The sequence below is a fragment of the Parasteatoda tepidariorum genome, chromosome 11 (assembly GCF_982258835.1).
Source record: "Parasteatoda tepidariorum strain Cologne lab strain chromosome 11, Ptep-v5.0, whole genome shotgun sequence".
In the NCBI taxonomy this organism is placed as follows: Eukaryota; Metazoa; Arthropoda; class Arachnida; order Araneae; family Theridiidae; genus Parasteatoda; species Parasteatoda tepidariorum.
The window spans coordinates 41,176,079-41,186,558 of NC_141765.1; the positions used below are offsets into that span (position 1 = coordinate 41,176,079).

General features: G+C 29.0%; 1 long non-coding RNA gene across 1 annotated transcript; it reads left to right on the plus strand.

Annotated features, from left to right (window-relative positions):
• The first annotated feature begins 718 nt into the window (after positions 1-718).
• LOC107453311 (uncharacterized) lies at positions 719-9,698 on the plus strand. Its single transcript, XR_001585306.4, has 3 exons — positions 719-888; positions 4,532-4,678; positions 9,296-9,698. It is a non-coding gene; the product is annotated as an uncharacterized LOC107453311 (long non-coding RNA).
• Positions 9,699-10,480: the final 782 nt, after the last annotated feature.

Genomic DNA, 10,480 nt, shown 5'->3' on the forward strand with positions numbered 1-10,480 from the left:
TTGTCTTCTGGATCGGGTTCAAAATTACACGGCTACGGAGTTGAACATTGATAGTCGTAAACTCAAAATTAGGTCGGATGTTTAAGGACGGTTAGAGAAAATAGAAAATGTGCTTATTCCAGATAAAGAAACTAACCGAGCACTCCATTTCTTTTTTTAAGTTGTTTAATTTATTTATCTTATAAAGAGTCTAGCGTTACTAACTTATTTACTTACTTAAAATTAAAATTAACTTGATTTATTTTTTCAAAAATGAGCTATGTTTACCACGAATATTTTATGTATAAATTTTTGACAACAATGATAGTTCACAGAAAGCAATATGATTCGCAAAAAATATATATTTACATGTGCATATTAAATTTTCATTTTGATATTTCAATTTTTAAAATTTGCTTCAATACTCAGGTGAATTCTCCCTCGCTTTCAATTTGCCTTAATTGTTAATATTATTTAACTTTCTTTTTTTAAAATATGGACTCAGTTTTTTATTTTTTCAAACCCACTAAAAATATGGCAAATCTTTTAAACTGGTTGATCAAATATATTACATGACAATTACTTTCAAAACTCTTATATTAAATAATATTTTATGTATAAATTTTCACTAAAACGCATTTAAAGAGAAACCACATTTCATCGATTGTGATATCGTTTTAAATCTATCTATCGAGACTATCGTTTTAAATCTTGAATCGATATTGCCTTTCCCTAACCCTTAGTTCACGTCTTTCAGCTCAAGTCATTCATTTCTGTAAGAGTTTGAATAGGATAGCTAACGTCTCTCTCTCTATAATCCGCTCAAGTCCGGCTTCATCGTGTTTGTTTTTGGTATGAGTGCTGCTGTGCAGGGGGTACCCCGGCCAGCTCAGCCCGTAATGGGAGGAGGTATGTAATTTAAAATTAGTTATAAATGATTTTAAGCATTTTTAACGATTCTGAACTTAATGGTTTTCACACTTCCTTTCTAAACAAAGCGATCAATAAAGCTACGCTGCGCAGTAACCAATAAGCATGCCACTTTGACATCTTGTGACCTATAAAACCGAATAATAATTCAAATAATTTAATAAAAATTAATAAAAGAACTAATTTTATTAGATAATATTTAGTCTGTCAAGTTGCATTCTTGCAACAAGTTGAATTTTCGCTATATGCTTAGATATGAGTCAAGAAAATTTAAGTCTATAAATAGATGTATATCCTTCATCTGGGAATTTAAGAAAAATACTTTTCCAAAGAGTTATTTGTAAACACATTATGGTAAAGATTATAATAGAAATGTTGGTTTTTCTTTAATTTTTTTTAATATGCTAAGATTATCTAGAGTCAAAATAAATGGACGATGACAAATAGTTTACTTTTGAAATCAATATTTAAATTGTGGTCTCCCGCTGATAAGCTTAGGTCGTAGTTTGAATCCAAACAATTATACTTGGATTTACAGTTTTGTTTTAACTAAGAACGCATTGGTGTTTTATACATTATGTACTTTAAAAATCTAAGTTTATAATATTCTCTCAAAAAATTATCTGTTTGTATTTGTGTTTACCATATGTCCGTATTGAATCGTAACATGAATCAATCTTAAGATTTTAATTTGGTTAACGAATGTAAAAAGAAATTTAATTAGATATCTAAAGACTGCATTACACGCAACTTCTTAAAGTTGTCAGATAATATTATTTTGCAAGAAAAGAAGTTTTTTAAAAAAATCTAACATATTTTAAAAAAATCTACACGAGTTAAATGTTTCATCAGTGATAAAGAATTTCACTACTAGGATTTGCTGACAATTTTGTTCGGTGTTATATTACGTAGTTTGGAGAAAAAACTAAGGTAACTAAAACGCACGTATTAAAGAACAGTCTCATTTCAACTAAGTAGACTTTGAGAAAAAACGAGTTTAGGTATGTGTAGTATTAAAATGATTGGAATTTCAAATGATAAAAGCGAAAATTATATTAGTAATGGAGGCCTGCCAAATATATTTAAAGAAAAACGCAATCATGAGCTGATTTCGACAATAATCTGATAAATCAAACTATGTTAATCTCCCATAATTTGTCCGATAAATCATGCAAAGCAGATAAAACCATTTGATAGATTCAATGAGTTAAAGTAATTGAGGGAAACAGAAAAATTATTATAATTAGTCCATTTAAACATTAGTTTTCATTTAATTTTGAACTCACCTCGATACCATTTTTAAAAGTTTTGCAAGAAAAGCAAATACATCTTTCATGGCTTGAATTTTTAAAAAAGATTTTGAAAGTACTGAGATTCAGAACTATTTAAAAATAGCTTAAATCTTCATAAACATTTTAAATTTTATACAAATGTTAAACAAAGTATGTTGAATGTATGTAAATTATGTTGAATTCAATTTCTTGATATGAAAATCGGTTAGCCTTTTAAAACTTGTTTGTTTTGATTTGGGCTAAGTGAATGGTTTTGCCTACTTCATTTTGTCGACGAATGCTATTTATTTAGAAAAAAGAGTATAAAAATTTTTTTGGATCAATTTTTTTTCCGAGCAAAATATGTTCAATTGATGTTATAAAATTCGATCTGCAAGTTGAAACTACATTGACAGATTTGTGATACAGGAACCATATGGAGTTTTAAACTTTTTTTCATTTATTACTCACATTTTTCAACACACATTTTTCAACTTTTGCTCATTCGAGATCACAGAAATTATTCCTCAGATTTTTGTTTTAACGAATTCTTTAAAATGCAACGTTCGATATACATTTTTTACAAGCTTCACAAGTTTTCACTCGTAAAAATTAAAACTACCACATTTTGAGAAACATTTTACAGAACATAAAGAAGATTCTTAGTTTAGTTTTAAACACTTACAAACTTTAAAGATCACGTCAAAAGAAATAGAAGTATTTTCAGAAATCTTCACCTTAAAATATGCCGATTTATTGCAAAAATCTGAATGATTTGTATTATTATTATTCTTTAAGGGGGTAAGTTAATGAGGTAATAAAACACAAATTATTCAGATTGAGCATAAAAACAATATCAAACAAGTATTAAATTCCATATAACTCGTTAATCTTTTTTCTTATGCGTCATTTTCTTCTTTAAGTTAGATGGATTAGTTTTTCATATATTGCTGCAGTTTTTATCCTACGTGATAAGATAAATATTTGAAATTAATTGTTTTAGAATACTTGAATACTGTCAAAAAAATCTCTTCGAAAGTTAGCACTGTTCCCAAAATTCTGCATGGGTCATTTTTTTTTCGAATCTTAGTTTAATCTAAATTTGCCCATGAAGTAAATGGAGACTGTTGCAGGTTAAATCTGTTTCATCACAGAATCCTCTATGTTCCCAAAACACATTATACTTCTGGGGAAATAAATTGGAGAATGATCGTTCTCTGGTTCAGGTTAAAATTACGATCTGAGGACGAATGAGTGAGTCCTTTCTGTAAACGGGCAGTGACGTGTGTGTGGCTGAAGTCGTATCCTTAGCCATAAATGGAGTAACTGAAAAACAAAAAACGCACACTCTGCCTTAAATTTTCCTGGTTTCATCAAGCAGGCTTGCTCGTATTGGCAAGTGGCATTTGAAACAACAACAACAACATGATGGAAAGGGCCATAGTAGACCCTCAAGTACTTTCGTGAGTATCCCTTTGCCCCAGACATTTTTGAGCATAAGGTACCTTTTGGTATTTGTATAAGGTACCCCAGTTTCATTAAAAAACAACAATATTTCAACATGTCAGTGATTATTATTTACAGAGAAAAGAGGAAACTCAATTATCTAAGAAACCTATTTATACGCATAATTGATATGCCACTGTTCCGTTTAATCAAATATTTTCGTTAACCAAATCGAATAAATTAATAAGTCTATAATATGTTTTTATTAAATTAATCATGATTTTATTTTAAGATTTGGATGTCTAATTGATCCCAGACAATTGGGAACTACCAAACTGGACCCTTCAGTCTTTTTAGGTATACAACAATGTTCAGTTTGTCTAGTTTTAAACTTCATATTCAATTTAGATATTTGGATTTAATATGGAGTTTAATGTCCGATGAGCTATAAGCGACTATAATGCACCAAACTTAAATGATATTAAGTACCCAAATTAAAGAATTGAAACAGTATTTTTAACAAAGTCTCCACAAAAATGAAATGGAAATTGCAAAAACAAAATTAAAGAAAAGATCATTATTGCGCCTTAAAATTTTGAACATCTATTTACGTAAATCTTGTAAATATTAAGCTTCTTCATTTTGTACTTTCGGACTCAACTCAAAATAAAAGAAACCCGAATATCTTGACAAGCTCTCTTTAGTGGTGAAGTTTATCCATATTTCTTAGGATAGATCCTTACTTGCATTAAGTAAAAAGGAGAATCACAAAAACCTTTAACTGTTTTAGTTATATAGATCGAAGATACATCTGACTTATAACGCTGCATTTCCATAGTATACTAATTTCATACTTATGATTAAATTTCCTAATAAAAGTTTTCTGTAATTATTATTGCTTACAGGGCGAACGGCTGGATTGTATCCCAATATGCGGCCACCTCACTTGAAACATGCTCATTCAAAGACTCAATTAGAGGAAAAGGTAAAGCATGAAAATCTGAACAAGAAAGAAAAGTAAAATGTTTGTCCTAACAGAATTACTTTATCAAGTACGTATTTCTTCATTTTGCGTCTTATTTATTTTTGCTATAATATACTTAGTTTGGTTAGAAATTAAAGAGAAGTCTTATTAAAAAATAAATCAATAATTGGTACATTTGCTTATAAGCTTTTAAGCAAGCTTAAAAGCTTATAAGCTTTTAAGCTTATAAGCTTTTAATTACTTTCCATCCTAACTGGAGACAGAGGATGTTTTTGAAATATCTCAGTATAGTATATTTTCTGAATCTTTTAAGCAAGTTTATTTCCTACAAATATGCACATCGCAATTGAATATTTTACTGCACAATCAGACTGCCAACTTTCTACTCTTTTTGGGAAAATTTCTTCTAGTGTTAGCTTAAGTTTATGTTTTAATGCACGATTCTTCGTTTTGTTAATTCGAATTAAAGTAATTTTCCACACCACTACATGTAAATGATTCAAAAGTTCATATGAAACATCCCTTTCTCTCAAATCTCTAGTGTTGAGACTTTTAAAACTTTACAAAATTATCACAATTTCGAAAGTTTTAGTTTTCTATTGTCATCCGCTCAATACAACTTTTTGAAAAAGGAATAGTAGTTGGCAGCCCTGTGCAATTTACATCTAAAACAATAAATCTTTATGTTATGTTGTTGATACAAATTGCCTACTAAACTTAGCTTTATAAACCTAAATTTCTATACATTATGATAGCTATCTCTTTAATTCACATATTCTAGAGAACTGAGATTAAAGAAACTTTCTAAGAATCCCACATAGCAAATAATTTGTCAATGATGATTGCAATTTCGTATTATATTTAAAACTATTCTCCTAGTTTCGGTAGTATCATTGTCTTTTCCATTTGATTAAATGCTTACAATTCTCCATTATATTAATTCATAAGCAACCAATGTTTAAATTTTTTTTTTAAAACTCACATTAAAGATGGTATTTTAAAAGTACTGTAAATAAATAAATAATTTAAGAAAGCAAAAACTTTTTGCTTAGCATTGAAAGACAGAACAGTGAAAAATAATGGAAACAATTTGAGAACCGAAAAAAATTAAATAAATAAATAAAATGAAACTAAATATCTTAATACGGTAAAACCAATTTCTAACCATTGGTGTCACTGCCATTTTTACTTCAGAGCATTTTTTTCCTTCTTGGTCAACTGCACTATCCTAAGCTCTTCACACTGTATCAAAGACCAGGATGTGAATGTCACACTCGAGTAGTGTTGAATAATATATGTTTTTACTTCAAAAATAGCATCGAACGTTAATAGCATTTTACTTTTAAATACCATATAACAGTAAACCATTAAATGCAACACGATGTTATGCAACACATTACATTAAATGCAGCAGTGATTTTTCACACATTCGTGACTTTAATAGTGTTGCTCACGAAATTGAAAAAATTAAGATACATATCTGTAATAAAACTGTCATAAGTTCTATTCTAGTGATTTTAAAGTTTTAAATCCTACTTATGTTCTAAAGTTTTTGTTGCGTGTGATACTTCTCGAAATATTGTTAATTTCAGTGATGTAATAGTAGTAGTTGTTAATTTACGTCGCACTAGAGCTGCACAATGGGCTATTGGCGATGGTCTAGGAAACATCCCTAAGGATGATCCGAAGACAAGCCATCACAATTTTGATCCTCTGCAGAGGGGATGGCACCCCCGTTTCGGTAGCCCAACGACCTGCACGCGAAGTCGAGCACTTTACGGTAGAACAGTTTAAAGAGGACCAATACCGCACATCCTCGGTCCTTACGCAGACTGATCCAAGTGGTCACCCACCCGCACACTGACCGCAGCCAGTGATGCTCGACTTCGGTGATCTGCTGGGAACCATGTCTTAACGATCAGTCCACTGCGGGGCAATTTCAGTGATACAAGAGATGTCTGGGCCTAGTCATTATGTGTAATCTTTAAACTTTGAAATATCTTAAAAAGAGTCTAAGTTATGGATTACTACTACCAGAAGGCTAAATGGGACAGTTTTGTGAGCTAATATTAACTACCGTCTTAATTTTTATGGTTTTAGTTTTAGGAAACTCAAAATTTTTAAAAACAGCTTACAAAACAAAAACGATTATTTTTATTATTATTGTTAAATTTATAATAATAGTATTATTAAAATGGAACAACAAATCAGCAAAAAATGATGAAATTCCACATTAGCAATTCAAAGTTCCAGAATTAAATGATTCAAAAACTCTATCGAGATGGAACTAAAAGCTTGTGATATCACATTGAAAAAAAAAGTATGGTCAAAACTATCAAAATAAGATAAATTCGCCTTGTTTCTGGCTTTATGGGAATACCAAACCAAAGTGCTTTGTCAATGAGTTTGGTAAAATTAAAAATAAAATATGATTTTATAATATGAGATAAAATTTATCATGATGGCATAAAAAATCATTTATTGAGTTAAATTTATGTTTTGTATTTTTTACTAAATATGTTCTAATAAGGTAATAAGAATTATAATATTGATAAGGTAATAAGAATCATACATATAATTTTTTGAAAACTAAAATTTTACCGTATGAACCAAATGAATGGTTTAAATACCGTATACTTTGGTTTAATAACCAGTATTATTCTTTCTGTTTTTACCAGAAATGTCATTACCATGCAGTACGGTAATTTTAACAGAATTATTTTCTCCGTGTACAGTATTGAAATTCTAAATTAAAGTAACCCTTTCCAAATATATTCTATTCCATTCTATTTTGTAATATAAATATTTAATTATAACAATAAAAAGGTATATGGACTCATTGAGATAGATGGATGATCAAGTACACTGTATAGGATGACTTTTCTTCGATTACTAGATTACATCCCGCTATTATTAATAAATTATGAGGGCAGTAAAAGTAAATTAGGCTCAATTTATAAAGTTACATTGAAATAAAAAAAAAGACAAATCAATGTGTATTTAAGGAGTTTAGCCGATTTATGCAGTTTCGCTTGCTCTTTAATGCAAGAACTAGTACTAACAACAACAGAAATCATCCAAACGGTTATGAAGCTTTGGAGCACTTATTACAAATAATAATAATAATAAACCAAATTTCATGCAATTGTAATTAGTTAACATTACATTTCTAGAAAACAGCTATAGGTAAGAAGAAAATATAGAGGCTTCAGAAGAATCATAATTTAATAACATTTTGATTGTTTAATTTCTTTATATTTTATAAAGCAGGAGTTAATAATTGAAGGAAATCGATGTTGCAAATGAAAGGAAAGGAAAAAAACCCAAATAGCGCACAAAAAGGAAAATTCTGTATAACTAAATTTAATTTTCGGGTCGTAACAATGATTTTTTTTTTGCTTTTGCATGCTAATTAACTAAATTGCTATCCAGGTAAAAATCTTTTGAAATTAGACAAAAGTGGGTCTAAAACTTTTATAATGAAGGATAGACGAAGATGAAATATAATAAAGATCAGGAAAGCATGTGATTCTTTTTGCAAATTAGTAGCTTCAAAATGAAGTACTTTTTAGTTAAGTGAGGAAATCGTTTTCTTTAATCACCAAGTATGAAGTAGTTGAGTTTTGAAGATTTTTTTGTTGTGGAGAATACAACTAATTGGGTTTGAATTTAATCTTTAGTTTTTTTTCATTATATTAAAACTTATTTATTTAGTGTTGCTTCTAAGTTACCCAACTTTCATTCGTATTTACTGAATCTTACAGGTTGTCCCGAAATTACTTGATAATATGAAGAATAAATTAAGGAAAAGAAAAAGAGAGAGAAATATACGGTAGCCTCGTTCGGCGTCGGAAACTAGCTGATTTATTATCAGTACTTTTCAAAACTGGTGATTAAGTTTGCTAGCAGTTTACAATGACGCTATCTGATCAAGACTATTATGCAATGATTTCAAAATAAACACCTTTTCCTGCACCAATGTAATGCTTTAAGAAGACAAAATTAAGAATTTCGCACAAATATTTCACTTGGAATGGTCTGAAATTCAGTAAAAAGTATTGTTTTAGAGTTTTTAGTCAGCAGTGCCATCTGTTGACAAACTTGGCAACTGATTTTGAACTCTGGTGAGAAAAAATAATCTAGTTTTCTAAACAGAACTCAACATACCGTATATTTTTTCGTCTTCTTTAATTTTTCTTTAATTAATTTTTCAAATTGTCAGTCAATTTTTTTTTTTTTTTTTTGTGAAGAGGTAGGATTTGTGGTGGATTACATGTCCATCCCAGCTCTCACACTAGATGGTGGTAGAAAAAACTGTTTTCAACTTTTTTACTCAATTTCATATATCTGGCAACAATATAGTCTTAAACATGAATTGTAATTATATTTAATCAACAATCGGTCCTCTTGTTGCAACGTTACTAGTAGCTGCTCCTCAATGTCTGTCCTCTAACTATTTATATTTTTATCTTCACTTTTTCTGTGTCTAATTCTTAATAAATATAAAGTAATTTTGTTAGCTCCCAATCTTTCATACGCTTAATTTTTCAACGCTCTATTAATTTAAATGAATCACTATAAATTGATAAGTTAATCACTATAGATTCTTCCAAATAATAATAACCATTGATATTAAATAATTATTTCAGAATGTATGATAACAAAATTTATCTTTTTTTTTCAGGATCCTGTAAAAGTCCATCTTAAGGGGTGTATCTATCACCAGTCACTATTATTCTCATTCATGTTTTAACTGTCTCTTAAATTTTTAATTCTATAACCTCCATAACATGCTCATTCTATTGTGCACTGTGTAAATAAATATGGCAAAGACAAATGTTTCATTTATTATTGTCTCTTTCAATATATTTATCTTTGATAAATAATTGTCTCAAAATTTCTAAACTGAGTACAAAAATGTTAGAACGGTTTAATATTGTTTTATGAATGTCTTATCTAATAAACAGCTTTGTTAATTGAAATTTCTTTGCAAGAATTCCTTTGATTGAATGCTATGGTTGTCAAAAAATAAGCTTTACATTAAATGTACTTAAAAAAATTGAATAATAAAACAAATCTTAACAGTTTTTTCTGCAGTTTAGTTGTATTCTTTCCTTGTATACATAAAATATTGAGCTGCATTCATTTCGTATTTCAGCAGCCTTATCTCTGTTAATGTGCAGCATTAAATTACTAATTAATAAAATTGCCGTTTGTTTTTTTTACTCAGTAGCAAACATAGTAAATTAAACATCAAATTGCATTTCGTAGCGTAGTTATTGTATTTCTATTTTATATATTTAATAATACTTTATGTTTTATTGTATTTTATTATATATTTTCATTTCACATTTCATTATGTTTTTATTTTATGTTCCATTATTTTTTTTTTTACATTTTATATTCCATTTTTATTTCATGGGTCCAATTATGGACACAATGCATATATATATATAATGCCATGCTGTAGCTTAATGCTTATCAACCATTGTTAACATTAAAAAATCTTAGGAACTAAGTTGGGGAAAATGGGGTAAGACCGGTCAGCTAAGATTTGAAAGCCTGTTAGAGCTAAATTGTTCAACAGAGAAACTGTCAGATATGGCGCATAATATCAGTCTTGAAAAAGCTACAGATGCACCACATTTTTATAATAGATTTTTTTTTCTAAAGAAAATTAAATCACCAGATTTTATCCCACAAACTCTTGGAAACTCTTTAAACTCTTTGGAAAGTTTAGAAGTACTAGAATTTCAGTAAAAAGTAGCAAACATTTTTATTTTTTAAGATAATTTAAGAATAGCATTTATGAAACTCTCATGTGAAATAACTATCTTCTTCCTCTGCTCCACTGCATCCTTCGTGTGCC